This window comes from Salmo salar, chromosome ssa03, assembly GCF_905237065.1.
Source record: "Salmo salar chromosome ssa03, Ssal_v3.1, whole genome shotgun sequence".
NCBI lineage: Eukaryota > Metazoa > Chordata > Actinopteri > Salmoniformes > Salmonidae > Salmo > Salmo salar.
In genome coordinates, this window is record NC_059444.1 from 41,425,783 (window position 1) to 41,445,567 (window position 19,785).

Genomic DNA, 19,785 nt, shown 5'->3' on the forward strand with positions numbered 1-19,785 from the left:
GAACCACCAAGACTCTTCCTAGAGCTTGAGCAATCGGGTGAGAAGGGCTTGGTCAGGGAGGTGACCAAGAAACCGATGGTCCTTCTGACAGAGCTCCAGAGTAACTCTGTGGAGATGGGAGAACCTTCCAGAAGGCCAACCATCTCTGCAACTCTCCACCAATCAGGCCTTTATCGTAGAGTGGGTAGACGGAAGCCACTCCTCAGTAAAAGGCACATGACAGACCGCTTGGAGTTTGCCAAAAGGCACCTAAAGGACTCACAGACCATGAGAAACAAGATTCTCTGGTCTGATTAAACCAAGATTGAACTCTTTGGCCTGAATGTCAAGCATCACATCTGGAGGAAACCTGGCACCATCTGTTCTGCCCCTGAGCAAGGCAGTTAACCCACTGTTCCCCGGGCGACGAAGACGTGGATGGCAACCCCCCGCACCTCTCTGATTCAGAGGGGTTGGGTTAAATGCGGAAGACACATTTCAGTTGAATGCATTCAGCTGTACAACTGACTAGGTATGCCCCTTTCCCTACGATGAAGCATGGTGGTGGTGTTTTTCAGCGGCAGGATCTGAGACTAGTCAGGATTGAGGGAAAGATGAACGGAGCAAAGTACAGAGATCCTTGATAAAAACCTGCTCCAGAGCTCTCAGGACCTCAGACTTGGGCGAAGGTTCACCTTCCAACAGGACAACGACCCTAAACACACAGCCAAGACAATGCAGGAGTGGCTACGGGACAAGTCTCTGCATGTCCTTGATTGGCCCAGCAAGAGCCTGGACTTGAACCCGATAGAACATCTCTGGAGAGACCTGAAAATAGGTGTGCAGCGACACTCCCCATTCAACCTGACAGATCTGAAGAGAAGAATGGGAGAAACACATCTGTGCTTTTCTGCTACATAAAAAGCTGACGTCTGGAACTTTCTCCAGGTCATCTCACTGTGGAGAACAAACGTCAGTTTAACCTGAACAATGTGGATGGGTAGCCAGGGAATGCCCTTGATACATTCAAAATACTTTTGCAGGACAATAAACATATTTGCCACTCCTGGGAACACTGTACATATCTGAGGGCTGTTGGGGCCCTGTTTCAGCTCGAGATGACAAAATCTGCACACACTCCCAGAGTGTGCCGACTTCCTTTCTGTCATTCAAATATCTAATAAAACTAACTGTTGCTTTAACTGTGAATGTACTTTATTACACACAATCCTCAAATAAATGGAGCATACATAAAATGTATTTACATTGGGTGTAGTGTGTGTGTGAGAGCGAGAGAGAGAGAGGAATGTTTTTCAACTCAGAAAAAAAGCTCACCGAATTTTCTCAAACTACAAATTAAGCAATACTCTTACAATATTATCAATCACACTGATTGGAATGATACTTAGAGTAATTATGTAGATATTGATAATGAATATGTAGGTGTAGATATCTCCAATCCTAAAATAAAATAATGAAGTAATTACAATGTATTTACTTTGGGGATAATGTGTGTGTGACAGAGAGTGTGTGGATGTTGTTTTATATTTCCTTGTCAGCCACCTATCTCTGCTTTGTCAATCGTGATAGACCCGGTGTATGCACTTCTGGGTGAGGCTGTCAGGGGCATTGGTGGAGTGCATGGCAGATCTGAAAGAGAGATGCACAAAGTGACAGTAAGTAAACAGTTGTTGGTGTGAGTGAGCATATGTATGTGTAATATAATTCTGAATTACCTATATCCATCTGGGAATCCTCAAAAGTTTCTCCCTTCGCAGCCAGTGTAGTAAGAACTGGTGCAGCCGGTAAATGAAATACCACAGCAGAGGACTACTGTGACTGCAGCTGAACTGCTGGGGGTGGCAGATCTAAAAGTGAGAGGCACAATTTTATTAACTGACAGTAATCATACAACTAAACAGACAGAAATAGTGTAAGGCCTAGATTCGATCAGATCAAGTGTTAACCGGCGATACCCGACACCCACATAGCTGATGTTTTGGTGGTGTCTGAGGTGTAACTGTGTTGGCTCTGTCAAACCACAAAGCAGCTGCTCTTGTTGTGAGAAGGACGGGTGTAGTTTCGTGACGTTACACTTCCTCGTTCTGATATTTGTATGTTACATAGAATTAATGACACTCATTAAACTAAATAATGAGGATTTCTATCAGCCTAATCGAGGTGTAGATTACATCTCAAATTTCAGTATTCTAACTTGTAAACAGGGCTGCATGAGATTTCTGTTAATACGACTCCATGCAGCCAATGGCAATGCCCGCTTTAGGTATAATGCCAGGAGCCGCTTTTGAATTTGACAGCTCTAAGACAGTTCCACCGCTATGCGGATGTCGGAGAGTATGTGAGGGAGAGTATGCATGCGTGTATACATAGATGTGATAATTACCTGTATCACCTGTCATGGCCAATGTAGCAGGTGAAGGGGCAGACGACTGCAGCTGTGAGGACTGTGGTTGTGCTAATAGATCTAAAAGAGAGAGGAACAATTTTCTTAAGTGAAAATAATGATACAACATAACAGAGTGAGTGAGTGAGTATACGTGTGTGTGATAAATACTTGGACCACATCACACTGCTTCAGGTCTACAAGCCTCTGGAAGTTCCAGCATGCCACTCCAGGAATGGAACAGCTTGGTGGAAACACAGTTACCTGTCACCCACCGTGCCTGGTTGGCAGATCTGAAAGATAGACACTAATATTTTAATGACAAAGCATTAACTAACCTAAATTAAGTGTGTGTTTGTGTGTGTGTGTGTGGGGCAACCACACAGCAGACTTCATTTTCCCGACTTCTCATTGTACTTGCCCTCGCAATCTGTGGTGTGTGTGATCTGTGTTATTGTGACTCAGAAGTGAGGCAACCTGACCACATCCTTGTATTAGGACATTCAGTGATTAGATTCAGATCTGGATTGACAAGTACGCTAAATCATGTGAAGTTATAAAACCTCCTAGGGCTTAGTCTACACAAATTAAATAAAGGATGCAGGACCTGAGCCCTAGAACCAGGACTACCTGGCCTAATGACTCCTGGCTATCCCTGTCCACCTGGTCGTGCTGCGGATTCAGTTTCTGCTGTTTCTGTCTGCGGCTATGGAACCCTGACCCGATCAGGACTCACCGGAAGTGCTACCTTGTCCCAGACCTGCTGTTTGATCCGGTCTCTCTCTACTAGACCTGCTGTCTCAACCTCTAATTGCTCAGCTATGAAGAGCCAACTGGCATTTACTCCCGAGGTGCTGAACTACTTCATAATCTATAACCACTGTGATTATTAAATGGCTGCACTATTTTATAATCTCCACCAGCACAGCCAGAAGATGACTGGCCACCCCTCAGAGCCTGGTTCCTCTCTAGGTTTCTTCCTAGGTTCCTGCCTTTCTAGGGGAGTTATTCATAGCCACTGTGCTTCTACATCTGCATTGCTTGCTCTTTGGGGTTTTAGGCTAGGTATCTGTATAAGCCCTTTGTGACAACTGCTGATGTAAAAGGGGCTTTATGAAATACATTTGAAAGATCGCTTGTATATGCTTCGATTCATGTCAGTAACTAAATATGACATTGAGTCATCTTACATTTCCTCAATAGGAAGTTGTACCTTAAGCAAACACTTTTTCCTGGTCTTTCCTGCTGTGGACAGGGGGCTTCAGGTTTGGGAATGAAGGGCCTAGAGAATTGGAATATTAACAATAATTAGTGTCCACATTTATGAATGAATGAACTTAAATTTGGGTTAGCTGTGTACCTCATCTGATTGAGAATTATTTATTTATTTATTTTATTTTACCTTTATTTAACCAGGTAGGCAAGTTGAGAACAAGTTCTCATTTACAATTGCGACCTGGCCAAGATAAAGCAAAGCAGTTCGACAACATACAACAACACAGAGTTACACATGGAGTAAAACAAACACAAAGTCAATAATACAGTAGAAAAATAAGTCTATATACAATGTGAGCAAATGAGGTGAGATAAGGGAGGTAAAGGCAAAAAAGGCCATGGTGGCAAAGGAAATACAATATAGCAAGTAAAACACTGGAATGGTAGATTTGTAGTAGAAGAAAGTGCAAAGTAGAAAATAAATAATGGGGTGCAAAGGAGCAAAATAAATTAATAAATACAGTAGGGGAAGAGGTAGTTGTTTGGGCTAAATTATAGATGGGCTATGTACAGGTGCAGTGATCTGTGAGCTGCTCTGACAGCTGGTGCTTAAAGCTAGTGAGGGAGATGTGTTTCCAGTTTCAGAGATTTTTGTAGTTCGTTCCTGTCATTGGCAGCAGAGAACTGGAAGGAGAGACGGCCAAAGGAGGAATTGGCTTTGGGGGTGACCAGAGAGATATACCTGCTGGAGCGCGTGCTACAGGTGGGTGCTGCTATGGTGACCAGTGAGCGGAGATAAGGGGGGACTTTACCTAGCAGGGTCTTGTAGATGACCTGGAGCCAGTGGGTTTGGCGACGATTATGAAGAGAAGGCCAGCCAACGAGAGTGTACAGGTCGCAGTGGTGGGTAGTATATGGGGCTTTGGTGACAAAACGGATGGCACTGTGATAGACTGCATCCAGTTTGTTGAGTAGGGTATTGGAGGCTATTTTGTAAATGACATCGCCAAAGTCGAGGATCGGTAGGATGGTCAGTTTTATGAGGGTATGTTTGGCAGCATGAGTGAAGGATGCTTTGTTGCAAAATAGGAAGCCAATTCTAGATTTAACTTTGGATTGGATATGTTTGATGTGAGTCTGGACGGAGAGTTTACAGTCTAACCAGACACCTAGGTATTTGTAGTTGTCCACATATTCTAAGTCAGAACCGTCCAGAGTAGTGATGCTGGACAGGCGGTTAGGTGCAGGCAGCGATCGGTTGAAGAGCATGCATTTAGTTTTACTTGTATTTAGGAGCAGTTGGAAGCCACGGAAGGAGAGTTGTATGGCATTGAAGCTCATCTGGAGGGTTGTTAACACAGTGTCCAAAGAAGGGCCAGAAGTATACAGAATGGTGTCGTCTGCGTAGAGGTGGATCAGAGACTCACCAGCAGCAAGAGCAACATCATTGATGTATACAGAGAAAAGAGTCGGCCCAAGAATTGAACCCTGTGGCACCCCCATAGAGACTGCCAGAGGTCCGGACAACAGGCCCTCCGATTTGACACACTGAACTCTATCAGAGAAGTAGTTGGTGAACCAGGCAATGCAAACATTTGAGAAACCAAGGCTATTGAGTCTGCCGATGAGGATGTGGTGATTGACAGAGTCGAAAGCTTTGGCCAGGTCAATGAATACGGCAGCACAGTATTGTCTCTTATCGATGGCGGTTATGATATCATTTAGGACCTTGAGCGTGGCTGAGGTGCACCCATGACCAGCTCTGAAACCAGATTGCATAGCGGAGAAGGTGCGGTGGGATTCGAAATGGTCGGTAATCTGTTTGTTGACTTGGCTTTCGAAGACCTTAGAAAGGCAGGGTAGGATGGCTATAGGTCTGTAGCAATTTGGGTCAAGAGTGTTGAGAGGTTGAACAGGCTAGTAATAGGGGTTGCAATAATTTCAGCAGATAATTTTAGAAAGAAAGGGTCCAGATTGTCTAGCCCGGCTGATTTGTAGGGTTCTAGATTTTGCAGCTCCTTCAGAACATCAGCTGAATGGATAAGGGAGAAGGAAAAATGGGGAAGGCTTGGGCGAGTAGCTGTGGGGGGTGCAGTGCTGTTGACTGCAGTAGGGGTAGCCAGGTGGAAAGCATGGCCAGCTGTAGAAAAATGCTTATGAAATTCTCAATTATAGTGGGTTTATCGGTGGTGACAGAGTTTCCTATCCTCAGTGCAGTGGGCAGTTGGGAGGTGGTCTTATTCTCCATGGACTTTACAATGTCCCAGAACTTTTTTGAATTTGTGTTGCAGGAAGCAAATTTCTGCTTGAAAAAGCTAGCCTTGGCTTTTCTAACTTCCTGTGTATATTGGTTTCTAACTTCCCTGAAAAGTTGCATATCACGGGAGCTGTTCGATGCTAATGCAGAACGCCACAGGATGTTTTTGTGTTGGTTAAGGGCAGTCAGGTCTGGGGAGAACCAAGGGCTATATCTATTCCTGGTTCAAAATTTCTTGAATGGGGCATGCTTATTTAAGATGGCGAGGAAGGCATTTAAGATGGTGAGGAAGGCATTGTCTAAAAACGTTGTAGTTAGGGATGAAGATTTCAGAGTTTTTGGTGGACTTCCTAAACCAGGATTCAGACACGGCTAGGACATCCGGGTTGGCAGAGTGTGCTAAAGCAGTGAATAAAACAAACTTAGGGAGGAGGCTTCTAATGTTAACATGCATGAAACCAAGGCTATTACGGTTACAGAAGTCATCAAAAGAGAGCACCTGGGGAGTAGGAGTGGAGCTAGACACTGCAGGGCCTGGATTCACCTCAACATCACCAGAGGAACAGAGAAGGATGAGGATAAGGGTACGGCTAAAAGCTATAAGAATTGGTCGTCTGTGACGTCTGGAATAGAGAGAAAAAGGAGCAGGTTTCTGGGGGCGATAAAATAGCTTCAAGGTATAATGTACAGACAAAGGTATGGTAGGATGTGAATACAGTGGAGGTAAACCTAGGCATTGAGTGATGATGAGAGAGATATTGTCTCTAGAAACATCATTGAAACCAGAAGATGTCATAGCATGTGTGGGTGGAGGAACTGAGAGGTTGGATAAGGTATAATGAGCAGGGCTAGAGGCTCTACAGTGAAATAAGCCAATAAACACTAACCAGAACAGCAATGGACAAGGCATATTGACATTAAGGAGAGGCATGCTTAGCCGAGTGATCAAAGGGTCCAGTGAGAATTAGATAGCTAGCCGAGCCATAGGTAGCAAGCTGGTAGAAGATGGAGGGAGGTCTGTTTTTAGCCACCTCGTGCGTTTCCGTCTGTAGATTAGTGGGGTTCCGTGTGGTAGGGGGGGGATCAGTCCAATTGGCAAAATAGTTATAGTGGCCCAAAGAAGTTGTCCGATAGACCTATTCAGATAGCAGCCGATAAGATAGCTAACGATTAGCAGGCCGCAGATGGGCGTTCAGGTTACGTCGCGACGGAGGGGCCAGTTGGATAACTCCCTCGGGCAGATAACGTCGGTCGTCCAGTCGTGAAGGCCCGATGGGGCTCCGCATCGGCAGTAAAAAAAACCGGGTCCGGATAGGTGATTGTAGCCCAGGAGTGGCTGAAGGAACTCTTCAGCTGGCTAGCTCCGGAATAATTTATGTTAGCTCCAGGACCGACGTTTGCCAATAGTCACTCAGGTAACAGCTAGCACGCTGCAAGATCCAGGTGTAAAAGTCCAGAGCCTGCGGTAGGAATCCGGGGATATGGAGAGAGAATAGGTGGTCTGAGACTGAGTCGCGCTGTACAAAAACTGGCGATAGCTTTTCGAGCTAATGGATAGCTGAGGACCGCTAACCGTGGCTAGCCTGAACTCCAACATTAGCCAGTGAAATGGCTAACCTCTGGCTAGCTTCTGTTGTGGATTTCAGATGAGGTAAATAATACTTTTTTTTTTTTTTAATTGGTGAGGCGGGTTGCAGGAGAGTGTTTTGAGGTTGAGTTTTTAGAAAAAAATATGTAAAAAGATATGCGAAGAAAATATGTAAATATATATATATATATGTAAATATATATATATATATATATATATACATACACACGGGACACGACAAAGGACGTCTGAACTGCTACGCCATCTTGGAACATCTCTCCTAGAGATGAATGTACTTTAGTGCGAAAGGTGCAAATCAATCCCAGAAAACAGCAAAAGACTTTGTGAAGATGCTGGAGGAAACAGGTACAAAAGTCTATATCCACAGTAAAACGAGTCCTATATCGATATAACCTAAAAATATAAACAGAACTTGCCTTGACCAAATTTACATTATTGTTTTGTTTTCATGCAGAAGCCTGTCCTGAATGGGAACTCAAATGATAACTCCTCCTCTCCAGAGGAAGCCCAACCAAAAGAGTGCTGATTGCTGATGATATACTGTATATGTCTATTTTCTTTTGAAAATCTGCCCCCGAACCACACAATTCTATCTGGTGAGAGTGCACACAACCGTTAGCTTATTGTACCAGGTCAAAAATAACATTTTGTAAAGGGAGACCTGGCAAAGAGGAAGGGCTCTCAAGTAAAAGGCATATCCATAGCAGAAGCTATGGTATAGATAAAGACAATGAGACACAACAACAGCTGCATGAATGTGTGATCTTTCTTATAATATTAACTAATTTAACCATAAACCCAATGAATAACAGAACAATAGGAAGGCTATTGTTGCTGTATTGTAGCCTACTGTATCACACCCCATCAACCAACTACTAGCTAGTGACAAGGCTACGTTGTTATCATTTAGTAATGTTGTACTGTAGCCTACTGCACCCCTATCAACCAACGTTAGTAGTGACAAGGCTATATTGTTGTCATTCAGTAATACTAACGGTACTGTAGTGTACTGTAGCCTAACACATACATACATACATACAGTTGAAGTCGGAAGTTTACATACACTTAGGTTGGAGTCATTAAAACTTGTTTTTCAACCACTCCACAAATGTCTTGTTAACAAACTATAGTTTTGGCAAGTCGGTTAGGACATCTACTTTGTGCATGACAACAAATTTTTCAAAAAATTGTGTACTGATAGATTATTTCACTTATAATTCACTGTATCACAATTCCCATGGGTCAGAAGTTTTAAACAGCTGGGAAAAGTCCAGAAAATTATGTCATGGCTTTAGAAGCTTCTGATAGGCTAATTGACATAATCTAGTCAATTGAAGGTGTACCTGTGGATGTATTTCAAGGCCTACCTTCAAACTCAGTGCCTCTTTGCTTGACATCATGGGAAAATCTAAAGAAATCAGCCAAGACCTCAGAAAAATAATTGTAGAACTCCACAAGTCTGGTTCATCCTTGGGAGCAATTTCCAAAGGCCTGAAGGTACCACGTTCATCTGTACAAACAATAGTACGCAAGTATAAACACCATGGGACCACACAGCCGTCATACCGCTCAGGAAGGAGACGCGTTCTGTCTCCTAGAGATGAATGTACTTTAGTGCGAAAGGTGCAAATCAATCCCAGAAAACAGCAAAAGACTTTGTGAAGATGCTGGAGGAAACAGGTACAAAAGTCTATATCCACAGTAAAACGAGTCCTATATCGATATAACCTAAAAGGCCGCTCAGCAAGGAAGAAGCCACTGCTCCAAAACCGCCATAAAAAAGCCAGACTACGGTTTGCAACTGCACATGGGGACAAAGATCATACTTTTTGGAGAAATGTCCTCTGGTCTGATGAAACAAAAATATAACTGTTTGGCCATAACAACCATTGTTATGTTTGGAGGAAAAAGGGAGAGGCTTGCGAGTGTAACAGTATAACTTCCGTTCCTCTCCTCGACCCTACCTGGGCTCGAACCAGGGACCCTCTGCACACATCGACAACAGCCACCCTCGAAGCATTGTTACCCATCGCTCCACAAAAACCACAGCCCTTGCAGAGCAAGGGGAACAACTACTTCAAGGTCTCAGAGCGAGTGACGTCACCGATTGAAATGCTACTAGCGCGCACCCCGGTAACTAGCTAGCCATTTCACATCGGTTACACGAGCCGAAGAACACCATCCCAACCGTGAAGCACGGGGTGGCAGCATCATGTTGTGGGGGTGCTTTGCTGCAGGATGGACTGGTGGACTTCACAAAATAGATAGCATCATAAGGAGGAAAATTATGTGGATATATTGAAGCAACATCTCAAGACATCAGTCAGGAAGTTAAAGCTTGGTCGCAAATGGGTCTTCCAAATGGACAATGACCCCAAGCATACTTCCAAAGTTGTGGCAAAATGGCTTAAGGACAACAAAGTCAAGCTATTGGAGTGGCCATCACAAAGCCCTGACTTCAATCCCATAAACCATTTTTGGGCAGAACTGAAAAAGCATGTGTGAGCAAGGAGGCCTACAAACCTGACTCAGTTACACCAGCTCTGTCAGGAGGAATGGGCCAAAAGTCACCCAACTTATTGTGGGAAGCTTGTGGAAGGTTACCCGAAACGTTTGACACAAGTTCAACAATTTAAAGGCAATGCTACCAAATACTAATTGAGTGTATGTAAACTTCTGACCCACTGGGAATGTGATGAAAGAAATAAAAGCTGAAATAAATAATTCTCTACTATTATTCTGACATTTCACATTCTTAAAATAAAGTGGTGATCCTAACTGACCTAAGACAGGGAATTTTTACTATGATTAAATGTCAGGAATTGTGAAAAAAATTGTTTAAATGTATTTGGCTAAGGTATGTAAACTTCCGACTTCAACTGTACGTGCACACACATATATATATATATATATAGCTAGTATGAGTTCATGTAAAACAACTTTACAGATAATTACAAAGTTCGAAAGCAAATTTGATTTATCGGTCTGCTTCTCTTGGGAACTAGATGGGGTCATCTAGCATCGTTAGCATTAGCTAGCTAGCATGTTAGCTATAAAAGTATCTATCCAGCAAGAATCGGGTTGAAATAATTTACAGGCTAAACGTACTTTTCTGTGACTCACTAGCTAACTTCAGCTTGCAAGCTCAGTGACTGGTGCTGGCGAAGAAATATGCACGTCTTCCTGTTTATAGTTTTCCCATGGGGAATTCAGACTAGCGCCACAAAACCAGAATTATATTACATCCGGGTTGGCAGCGTTTCTCAGCCAGTTGAAATCATGAATCAGCTGGCATCATTTTTATGAATATATATAAAGAAATTTAAATCGAAAAAAGGTAAAACAAAAAGAAGTGTAGCTAGTTTGCTGTCTTCCAGCTTCACTATGACGTGATTGTGTTAGCTGTGTTGTTGTCTAGCTCCTCTGAACAACAGTATCCTGACGAGTGAGCAAATGTTCTATGCCAGGCGAAATTTCGCTTCATTTTCTCATTGTTATGTGTGTATCCAAATAAATGTCACTAGAAAATAGCTTAAACCAATGCAAGTGCAGCTACTTTGCTGTTATTCTGGCTGCACTTTTTGACGTGACTGTAAGTTAGCCATAATTGGCTAGCTAGCAAGCAAGGGATACGACCGTTGCCAGCCAATATGACAATGGAACATTTAGAACGAACGACTGGGTCGCGTTCATAGATACAGAATTGATAGAATGAATGACCAGCCGGCATGGGTAGCAACACGAGATTTGTGTCTGGAATATTGTGGAAGGAGGAAATAGTATGAATAAATTCAGCAAAATAACGTTTTTTATGAAAATATGTCAATCATTATTTTAACATGTTGGTAACCCTTGTATAAAAGCTGGTGTTTGGAGGATATACATTATTGGCACGGTTTGTCAATACTAACAACACACGTGCCAATATATCCTCCAAACACTGGATTCTCTGGCATTATCACTTAAGCAGAGACGCTGTCATAGCATATTTAGGTTCTAGTCCCAGACTGGACGAATACGTACATTGAATTAGTTCTCCTTGAACTGGCTCGGGTCCACACGCATACAATCACGCACACACACACGGAAGGACGCACGCTCACACACAGCCCCCCCCCCCCCCCCCCCCCACACACACACACACACAAACCTCCATAGTAAATGAGTGTGTCCATTAACCCTCCAAAGCCCCAGTATCCATCAGCCAAGATTCAAAACAACAATGTTGTTTTTAGAAATACTAGAAAGGGGCAGCCGGAAGGAATCTTTCTTGAGAACGAGACACCATGGGACCCCGGGCGGTCCAAAGGGGAAGCCAGCGAGGTGGAAGAGGACGTCACACTCGGACTGAGTGGAGAGAGCGGATGGCATCACCTCTTCCTGACGGGGCAGTGCGGATCGTCGTGGCGCCCTGGCAGAGCCCTCGGATGAATCACTCTGAACTTTATTGTTGTTCCTGTCAGGCAGCTTCGTGTGAAAGGGTCTCTGTCTCTCACCTCTGCTGCACCCCTGTTCCCTTCCCATGTTCTATATGTAGATCTCCGTCGGTGGAGTGCCTCCGGACAGACTGCGTCCTTCACTCCCATTGTCCATGGATGTTGGGTGGACTGTTAACACAGGGATGGGAGTTTCTCACCTAACTGCTGCTTCGACAAAGAATGAGTCCCAAATAGCACCCTATTCCCCATAGATCACTACTTTTGACCTGGGCCCTGTAGTGCACTATGTAGGGAATAGGTTGCCTTACGGGATGCAGCCAGGGGCCGGGGGAGCCTCTGGGGGACATCACTGTTTAGTTTTTGTTCCACCAGGGGAAGGTTGGGAACTGTGAAGATTGGACAGAGTAGACCCATCATGACAGCCCCCACACTCCTTCCCATCCTCACATATACAGTGCATTCGGAAAGTATTCAGACCCCTTGACTTTTTCCGCATTTTGTTACGTTACAGCCTTATTCTAAAATGTATTAACTTGTTTTTTCCCCTCACCAATCCACACACAATAAGGAGAAAGAAAAACAGTTTTAGACATTTTTGCACATTTATTACAAATAAAAATGGAAATATCACATTGACATAAGTATTCAGAACCTTTACTCAGTACTTTGTTGAAGCACCTTTGGCAGAGATTACAGCCTCAAGTCTTCTCAGGTATAATGCTACAAGCTTGGCACACATGTATTTGGGGAGATTCTTCCATTTGTTTCTGCAGATCCTCTCAAGCTCTGTCAGGTTGGATGGGGAGCATCGCTGCACAGCTATTTTAAGGTCTCCAGAGATGTTCGATCGTGTTCAAGTCTGGGTTCTGGCTTGGGCACTCAAGGACATTCAGAGACTTTATTTTATTTTTTATTTCACCTTTATTTAACCAGGTAGGCCAGTTGAGAACAAGTTCTCATTTACAACTGCGACCTGGCCAAGATAAAGCAAAGCAGTGCAACAAAAACAACACAGAGTTAGACATAAACAAACATACAGTCAATAACACAACAGAAAAATATATGTACAGTACAGTGTGTGCAAATGTAGAAGAGTAGGGAGGTAAGTAGCAATAAATAGGCCATAGAGGCGAAATAATTACAATTCAGCATTAACACTGGAGTGATAGATGTGCAGATGATGATGTGCAAGTAGAAATACTGGGGTGCAAAAGAGCAAGAGGCTAAGTAATAATATGGGGATGAGGTAGTTGGGTGTGCTGTATTTGTAGTTGTCCACATATTCTAAGTCAGAACCGTCAAGAGTAGTGATGCTGGACGGTCGGGCAGGAGAGTGCAGGCAGCAATCGGTTGAAGAGCATTCACTTAGTTTTACTAGCATTTAAAAGCAGTTGGAGGCCACGGAAGGAGTGTTGTATTGCATTGAAGCTCGTTTGGAGGTTTGTTAGCACAGTGTCCAAAGAAGGGCCAGATGTATACAGAATGTTGTCGTCTGCATAGAGGTGGATCAGAGAATCACCAGCAACAAGAGTGACATCATTGATATATACAGAGAAAAGAGTCGGCCCGAGAATTGAACCATGTGGCACCCCCATAGAGACTGCCAGAGGTCCGGACAACTGGCCCTCCAATTTCACACACTGAACTCTATCTGAGAAGTAGTTGGTGAACCAGGCGGTGCAGTCATTTGAGAAGCCAAGGCTATTGAGTCTGCCGATAAGAATGTGGTGATTGACAGTGTCGAAAGCCTTGGCCAGGTCGATGAAGACGCCTGCACAGTACTGTCTTTTATCGATGGCGGTTATGATATCGTTTAGGACCTTGACCTGAGGTGCACCCATGACCAGCTCGGAAACCAGATTGCATAGTAGAGAAGGTACGGTGGGATTCGAAATGGTTGGGCATCTGTTCGTTAACTTGGCTTTCAAAGATTTTAGAAAGGCAGGGCAGGATGGATATAGGTCTATACGTTTGGGTCTAGAGTGTCTCCCCCTTTGAAGAGGGGGATGACCGCGGCAGCTTTCCAATCTTTGTCCCGAAGCCACTCCAGCATTATCTTGGCTGTGTGCTTAGGGTCGTTGTCCTGTTGGAAGGGGAACCTTCGCCCCAGTCTGAGGTCCTGAGTGCTCTGGAACAGGTTTTCTTCAAGGATCTCTGTACTTTTCTCCGTTCATCTTTCCCTCAATCCTGACTAGTCTCCCAGTCCTTGCCACTGAAAAACAGCATGCCAACAGCATGCTTCACCTTAGGGATGGTGCCAGGTTTTCTCCAGATGTGACGCTTGGCATTCATGCCAAGGAGTGCAATCTTGGTTTCATCAGACCAGAGAATCTTGTTTCTCATGGTCTGAGAGTCTTTAGGTGCGGGATGTCATGTGCCTTTTACTGAGGAGTGGCTTCCGTCTGGCCACTCTACCATAAAGGCCTGATTGGTGGAGGCCCTTCTCCCCCGATTGCTGAGTTTGGCCAGGCGGCCAGCTCTAGGAGGAATCTTGGTGGTTCCAAACTTCTTCCATTTAAGAATGATGGAGGCCACTGTGTTCTTGGGACCTTCAATGCTGCAGAAGTCTTTTGGTACCCTTTCCCAGATCTGTGCCTTGACACAATCCTGTCTCGGAGGTCTGCAGACAATTCATTTGACCTCATGGCTTAGTTTTTGCTGTTACATGCACTGTTAACTGTGGGACCTTATATAGACAGGTGTGCGCCTTTCCAAATAATGTCCAAACAATTGAATTTACTACAGGTGGACTCCAATCAAGTTGTAGAAACATCTCAAGGATGATCAATGGAAACAGGATGCACCTGAGCTCAATTTCGAGTCTCATAGCAAAGGGTCTTAATACTTATGTAAATAAAGTATTAATCCTTTCCATTTTAATACATTTCCTAACATTTCTAGAAACCTGTTTTCACTTTGTCATTGTGGGATATTGTGTGTAGATTGATGAGGATTTCTATTTATTTAATCAATTTTAGAATAAGGCTGTAACGTAACAAAATGTGGAAAAAGTCAAGGGGTCTGAATACTTTCCGAATGCACTGTATATATTCTACAAGACAAGCACTTTATGACACTGTCGCAGACTTGGCCGAATAACAAACACTAGGCTGAGCCACATATATTATCATACATGATATAACAGCGAGAGAGTGGCCTTCGCATGGCTCTTATCAGGCTGAACCCTGACCCTGTTGTTTTAGTTGTCATGTTTGAACAGTGTGCAGCTGGTTACCTACATAGAGGAATAAGCTGAGGGCTATTGGGTTAGCTTTTCAATACTGTGTCAAGGACATTCATGTGTAGCTCAAGGCTTGAGGTACTCGAAGGGCCGGTTTACCTGTGAATCTCTATTGAAAGTGGTTTTTAATCCGGAACTAGGCTCAATCTGTTTTAAACCCTATTCCCCCACTGACTGTTGTCCAGCGTTTATCTGGCCATTTTGATGGTGATGCTATCATCATGAGGTTTCTACTGTACCTCACCAGACGTCAGCCACACTGACCACTATGACATTTAAAGGTAATTTACAATTAAGCCAACATCTACAGCGTTGACTGAATGAAGTCTCGGAGACCGCGGTAAGATTGCCTTTAAATGTTTCATAGCCGAAAAGGGGGCTATCGGATTGAATAGTTAAGTAAGTAATGAGTCAAGCCCTAACAGATTTGCTCTAGCAGTAAGAGATTTGCTACCTAAGCCTTGATGACTCCATGGGTGTCCAATCTTGCTGCTTCATCCAGACTGTACCCCATTCCTGGGCAGAGCAGGTCTATGATCAGTTTACTTCCCCTAAATCCTTACCTTAATCATTGGAGGGAGATAATATATACATTGCGTGTACAAAACATTAAGAACACCTTCCTAATATTGAGTTGCACCCACCCCCCCTCTTTTGTTCTAGTCAAGCACTATAACACACCTGATTCAACTAACAAGGGCTCTGTCACGACTTCCGCCGAAGTCGGCTCCTCTCCTTGTTCGGGCGGCGTTCGGCGGTCGACGTCACCGGCTTTCTAGCCATCGCCGCTCCATTTTTCCATTGTTCCATTTGTTTTGTCTTGTTCCCTGCAGGAGAGCAGAGGTTTTCATTCCCAAATCCACTGCATGTATTTATTCCTCTGTTCCCCTCCATGTCTTTGTGTGAAATTGTAATTGTTACGCATTTCGTGTGTACGCGCCAGGCTGGGTTTTTTCCTGTATTTTCCATGGTATTTCACGAAGGTTGTTTATTGTAAAATATTGCTCATTTTGTTGGGACTGTTTCGTGTCTTGCACTTTATCCTTTGGCTGGAGGTTTTGACGCAGTGGCGTCTGTCTGTTTTGTTGCCTCTACCCAAATAAAGTGTGCGCCTGTTCACAACTCTCTGCTCTCCTGCACCTGACTTCTCCACCAGTAGTGCTCACCGTGACCGGCTCAATGATTATTTGAATCAAGTGAGTTAGTGCTGGGTTTAACAAAATTGTGCACCCCTCTAAAGGTCCAGGAAAGTATTGAGAAATGCTGAGCTGTATGGTATATGGTGCATACACTGCTTACCCCTTCAAAGTAGGAGGATACATATTCAAATAAAAGATGACTGGTCATTGGTCAGAATAATTAGATCATATTGTGATGTCATGATCTGGGCAAAAAACTCCATCCTACCTGAACAGGCTGAAATTCCAGGCCTTTTTTTTAAAACAGCTCTACACAAAAATGGCATTATCACAATTTTCACTTTCAGATTGCTATTTCAACCTTGTGGAAATATCTTTAAAAAAAACGGGAAATCACATTTTTAACCACTGCCCCTTTAACACTGACAGCTTCTACTGAGATAGCGTTCCTCTTTAACACATCTGATTCATTGGTGATTAGTTCAGTCAGATGTGTTAGTGCTGGGCTAGAACAAGATTTTGCACCCCATAACAGAGAACTAGAGGAGTCTCAGTCTCTTCACTCACTTCTCCTGTTTGATGGATTTGATCCTCTCGATGAGGGTCCTCTCTGACTCCATGTCTATATCCGACCGGTTAAGATCATCCATTTGAGGTACGTCCAGCACTGATGAATGTTTCTCTAAGATCTGCAGATATATAGTGAGTCAATATACCAGGCAGCAGACAAGATAACTATTTTTGGGAACGTGGGAACCGTATTCCCAAAGTGAAATTCCCAGTGGGAATTGATATTTGGATCACCAGGTTTACATATTCTCAGATGTATTACACACAAGAGTATACCAAACATTAGGATCACCTGCCTAATATCTCCCTTTTGCCATCAGAACAGCCTCAATTCTTCTGGGAATGGACTCTACAAGGTGTCGAAAGTGTTCCACTGGGATGTTGGGCCATGTTGACTCCAATGCTTCCCACAGATGTGTCAAGTTGGCTGGATGTCCTTTGGGTGGTGGACCATTCTTGATACACACGTGAAACTGTGTGAAAAACCCAGCAGTGTTGCAGTTCTTGACACAACCGGTGTGCCTGGCACCTACTATCATACCCTGTTCAAAGGCACTTAAATCTTTTGTATTGCCCATTAACCGTCAATGGCACACATACACAATCCATGTCTCAATTGTATCAAGGCTTAAAAATCCTTTAACTTGTCTCCTCTCCTTCAACTACACCGATTTTGAGGTGGATTTAACAAGTGACATCAATAATGGATCATAGCTTTCACCTGGATTCACCTGGTCAGTCTATGTCTTAGACAGAGCAGTTGTTCTTGATGTTTTGTACACTCAGTGTATATACTGAAAACTGACCTTAGATCAGTGTGTAGGAGCAGCTACATAATCATCTCTAAGCTGGCCTACTTCTGTGCATTGTGTAATGGGATTTCAGAGAAACCCCTGAGAGAGAAGAGGGAGGTAGAGGGCGAGAGAGGGTAGCGAGAGAGAGAGAGAGGGGCGAAAGAGAGCTGTGACCTGCCTCCCCAAAGGCCCCTGGAACCGGATGAGGGCTAGCAGGATTAGGAGTCAGTCAGTCAACAACAGCCTTTTGACTATGTCTACGTAGCAAATACTGCGGCACCCTATTTCCTATATAGTGCACTACTTTTGAGAGCCACAGAGCCATAGGGCTCTGGTCAAAAGTAATGCATTACATACACTCTTAGAAAAAAAGGTGCCATCTACACTGTAAAGGAGTTACAGTGAATTTGACAGTTGATACAGACAGCTCGGTGGTAAAGAAAATTCTATATTACAGTATACCTGCTGTAATATGGTATCAAAGCTAGTGCTGTGTAATGACAGTACAATACCGTAAATTGACTGTTTTATGCTGTAAGAAAACGAAATGCTAGTGTAATCTGAATGAATGGATGAATGAGTTCTCCTATGGAAACAGCTGAAGAACCCCTTTGGAAAACTTTTGTTAGAGAATAGGGTGCCATTCACGACACAGACCATGGCAACTAGTTACATACTGTCAACAATAGCATCATGTGTTTACCGGTCATCTGCTATCCTTCAGTTGTCGTCAGTAAGTAAGCCTTGTCCGAGTCAGAGTGGCCCATAGGGGCAGGAGCTTATCTGCTGTTTCGTGTACCGTGAGTTGGCTTGATGTACAAGTACACCCCCTGGACAGGAAGCTAGACTGTCAATACTACATCAATACTGCTGAGCTTAGCTCTATGCATGGCCCCAGTCTTAAATTGTTGTTCAAAAGAACCTCAGTAGACCTCAAACATGTATTTGTGTTATAATGTCGCCATTAACTAGATCAGGCATTTATTTGTGTGCTCGTTCTCGCTCTTATTTCCATCAGAAATTATGGGAAAGGATCTTGCTTCAATTTCCTCAAATGGTTCTTGAACTACACTGTCAAGGAGGCAAAACAAGCCTTACTGTAAACACCCACAATCAGCCACTGCGTACTGCTAAATAAATGATAATTTCCTCAATGGAAATTTGGTAACACTTTATTTGAAGTGTACCTACATGACTTGTATTACTTATGAATGTGTAATGTAATCGTTATGAATTTGTTGTGAAGTGTTATACCCTTAAAATAAACTGTTACTGGAAATATTGTGAACAAAAGACTGGAACAAAATACCTTAACAGGGTGATTAAAACTGAAACTGCCTAGTGCCATGATGTTATTATAACTCCACATACCTACAGACAGACTATGAGATTATAATTTGTGTCAAGAAGTGCATCACAACCCTATTAGCTTCCTTACACCTTCTTATAATAAAAGATGTTCCCAGATTAGTGACATGCTGAAATCGGCTCATTGGCTCAAAGCTGCTGGTCACCTCTCTCTCACCCTTACCCTCACCCCCTTATCTCTCTTAACCTATCTCCCTCTTTCCCATAGCCTGGGACTTTACTTCATAGTCATTTAGCAGACATTCTTACCCAGACCAATTTGCAATAAGTGCATCAACTAAAATAGCTAAGACCACATTCAATACCAATCATCACAAGTCAACACTCCTTGAAAAGAACTGCTATCAGAAAGCCCAGTGCAAGGCTCCATCCAGTGCCTGTGAGTGACTCACCTCCCACTCCACAGCCTGCGGATGACACGTTGAACAGCATCATCATTAGTAAGATGGCTATAACATTCATCTCTCTGACCCTCTCATCTCATCTAATTTCATGATGTTGAATCAATGTACTATGTGATGGCCTTGCTGACATGGTTTGCATCCCAAATGGCACCCTATTTCCTAAGGGCCCTGCTCAAAAGTAGTGCACTACGTAGGGAATAGAGTGCTATTTTGGCTGCAAACCACCATGATCTCTCTCTAAGCCCTTGTAGTGTACTGATCCTTGATGTGATGGGGCCAGTGACTGTTGTTCCTGGTATTCAACTGCAGCACACTCATTACACATGTTTATTATTCTAGTTACTCTCTCCTCTGCATGATTTGGTC

The 19,785-nt window shown here is 43.6% G+C and overlaps 1 long non-coding RNA gene across 4 annotated transcripts; it reads right to left on the bottom strand.

The window, feature by feature from the left end:
• Positions 1-731: 731 nt before the first annotated feature.
• On the bottom strand, positions 732-11,962 carry LOC106600511 (uncharacterized). 4 transcript variants are annotated; one of them, XR_006769136.1, is made up of 6 exons: positions 3,786-3,819; positions 3,597-3,665; positions 2,555-2,676; positions 2,384-2,464; positions 1,716-1,847; positions 732-1,629 (listed from the first exon to the last, which is right to left on the bottom strand). It is a non-coding gene; the product is annotated as an uncharacterized lncRNA (long non-coding RNA). The 4 variants fall into 4 exon arrangements; XR_006769134.1 differs by lacking the exon at positions 3,786-3,819 and adding an exon at positions 11,615-11,962 and having other exon boundaries at positions 733-1,629; XR_006769135.1 differs by lacking the exon at positions 3,786-3,819 and adding an exon at positions 10,573-11,528 and having other exon boundaries at positions 733-1,629.
• Positions 11,963-19,785: the final 7,823 nt, after the last annotated feature.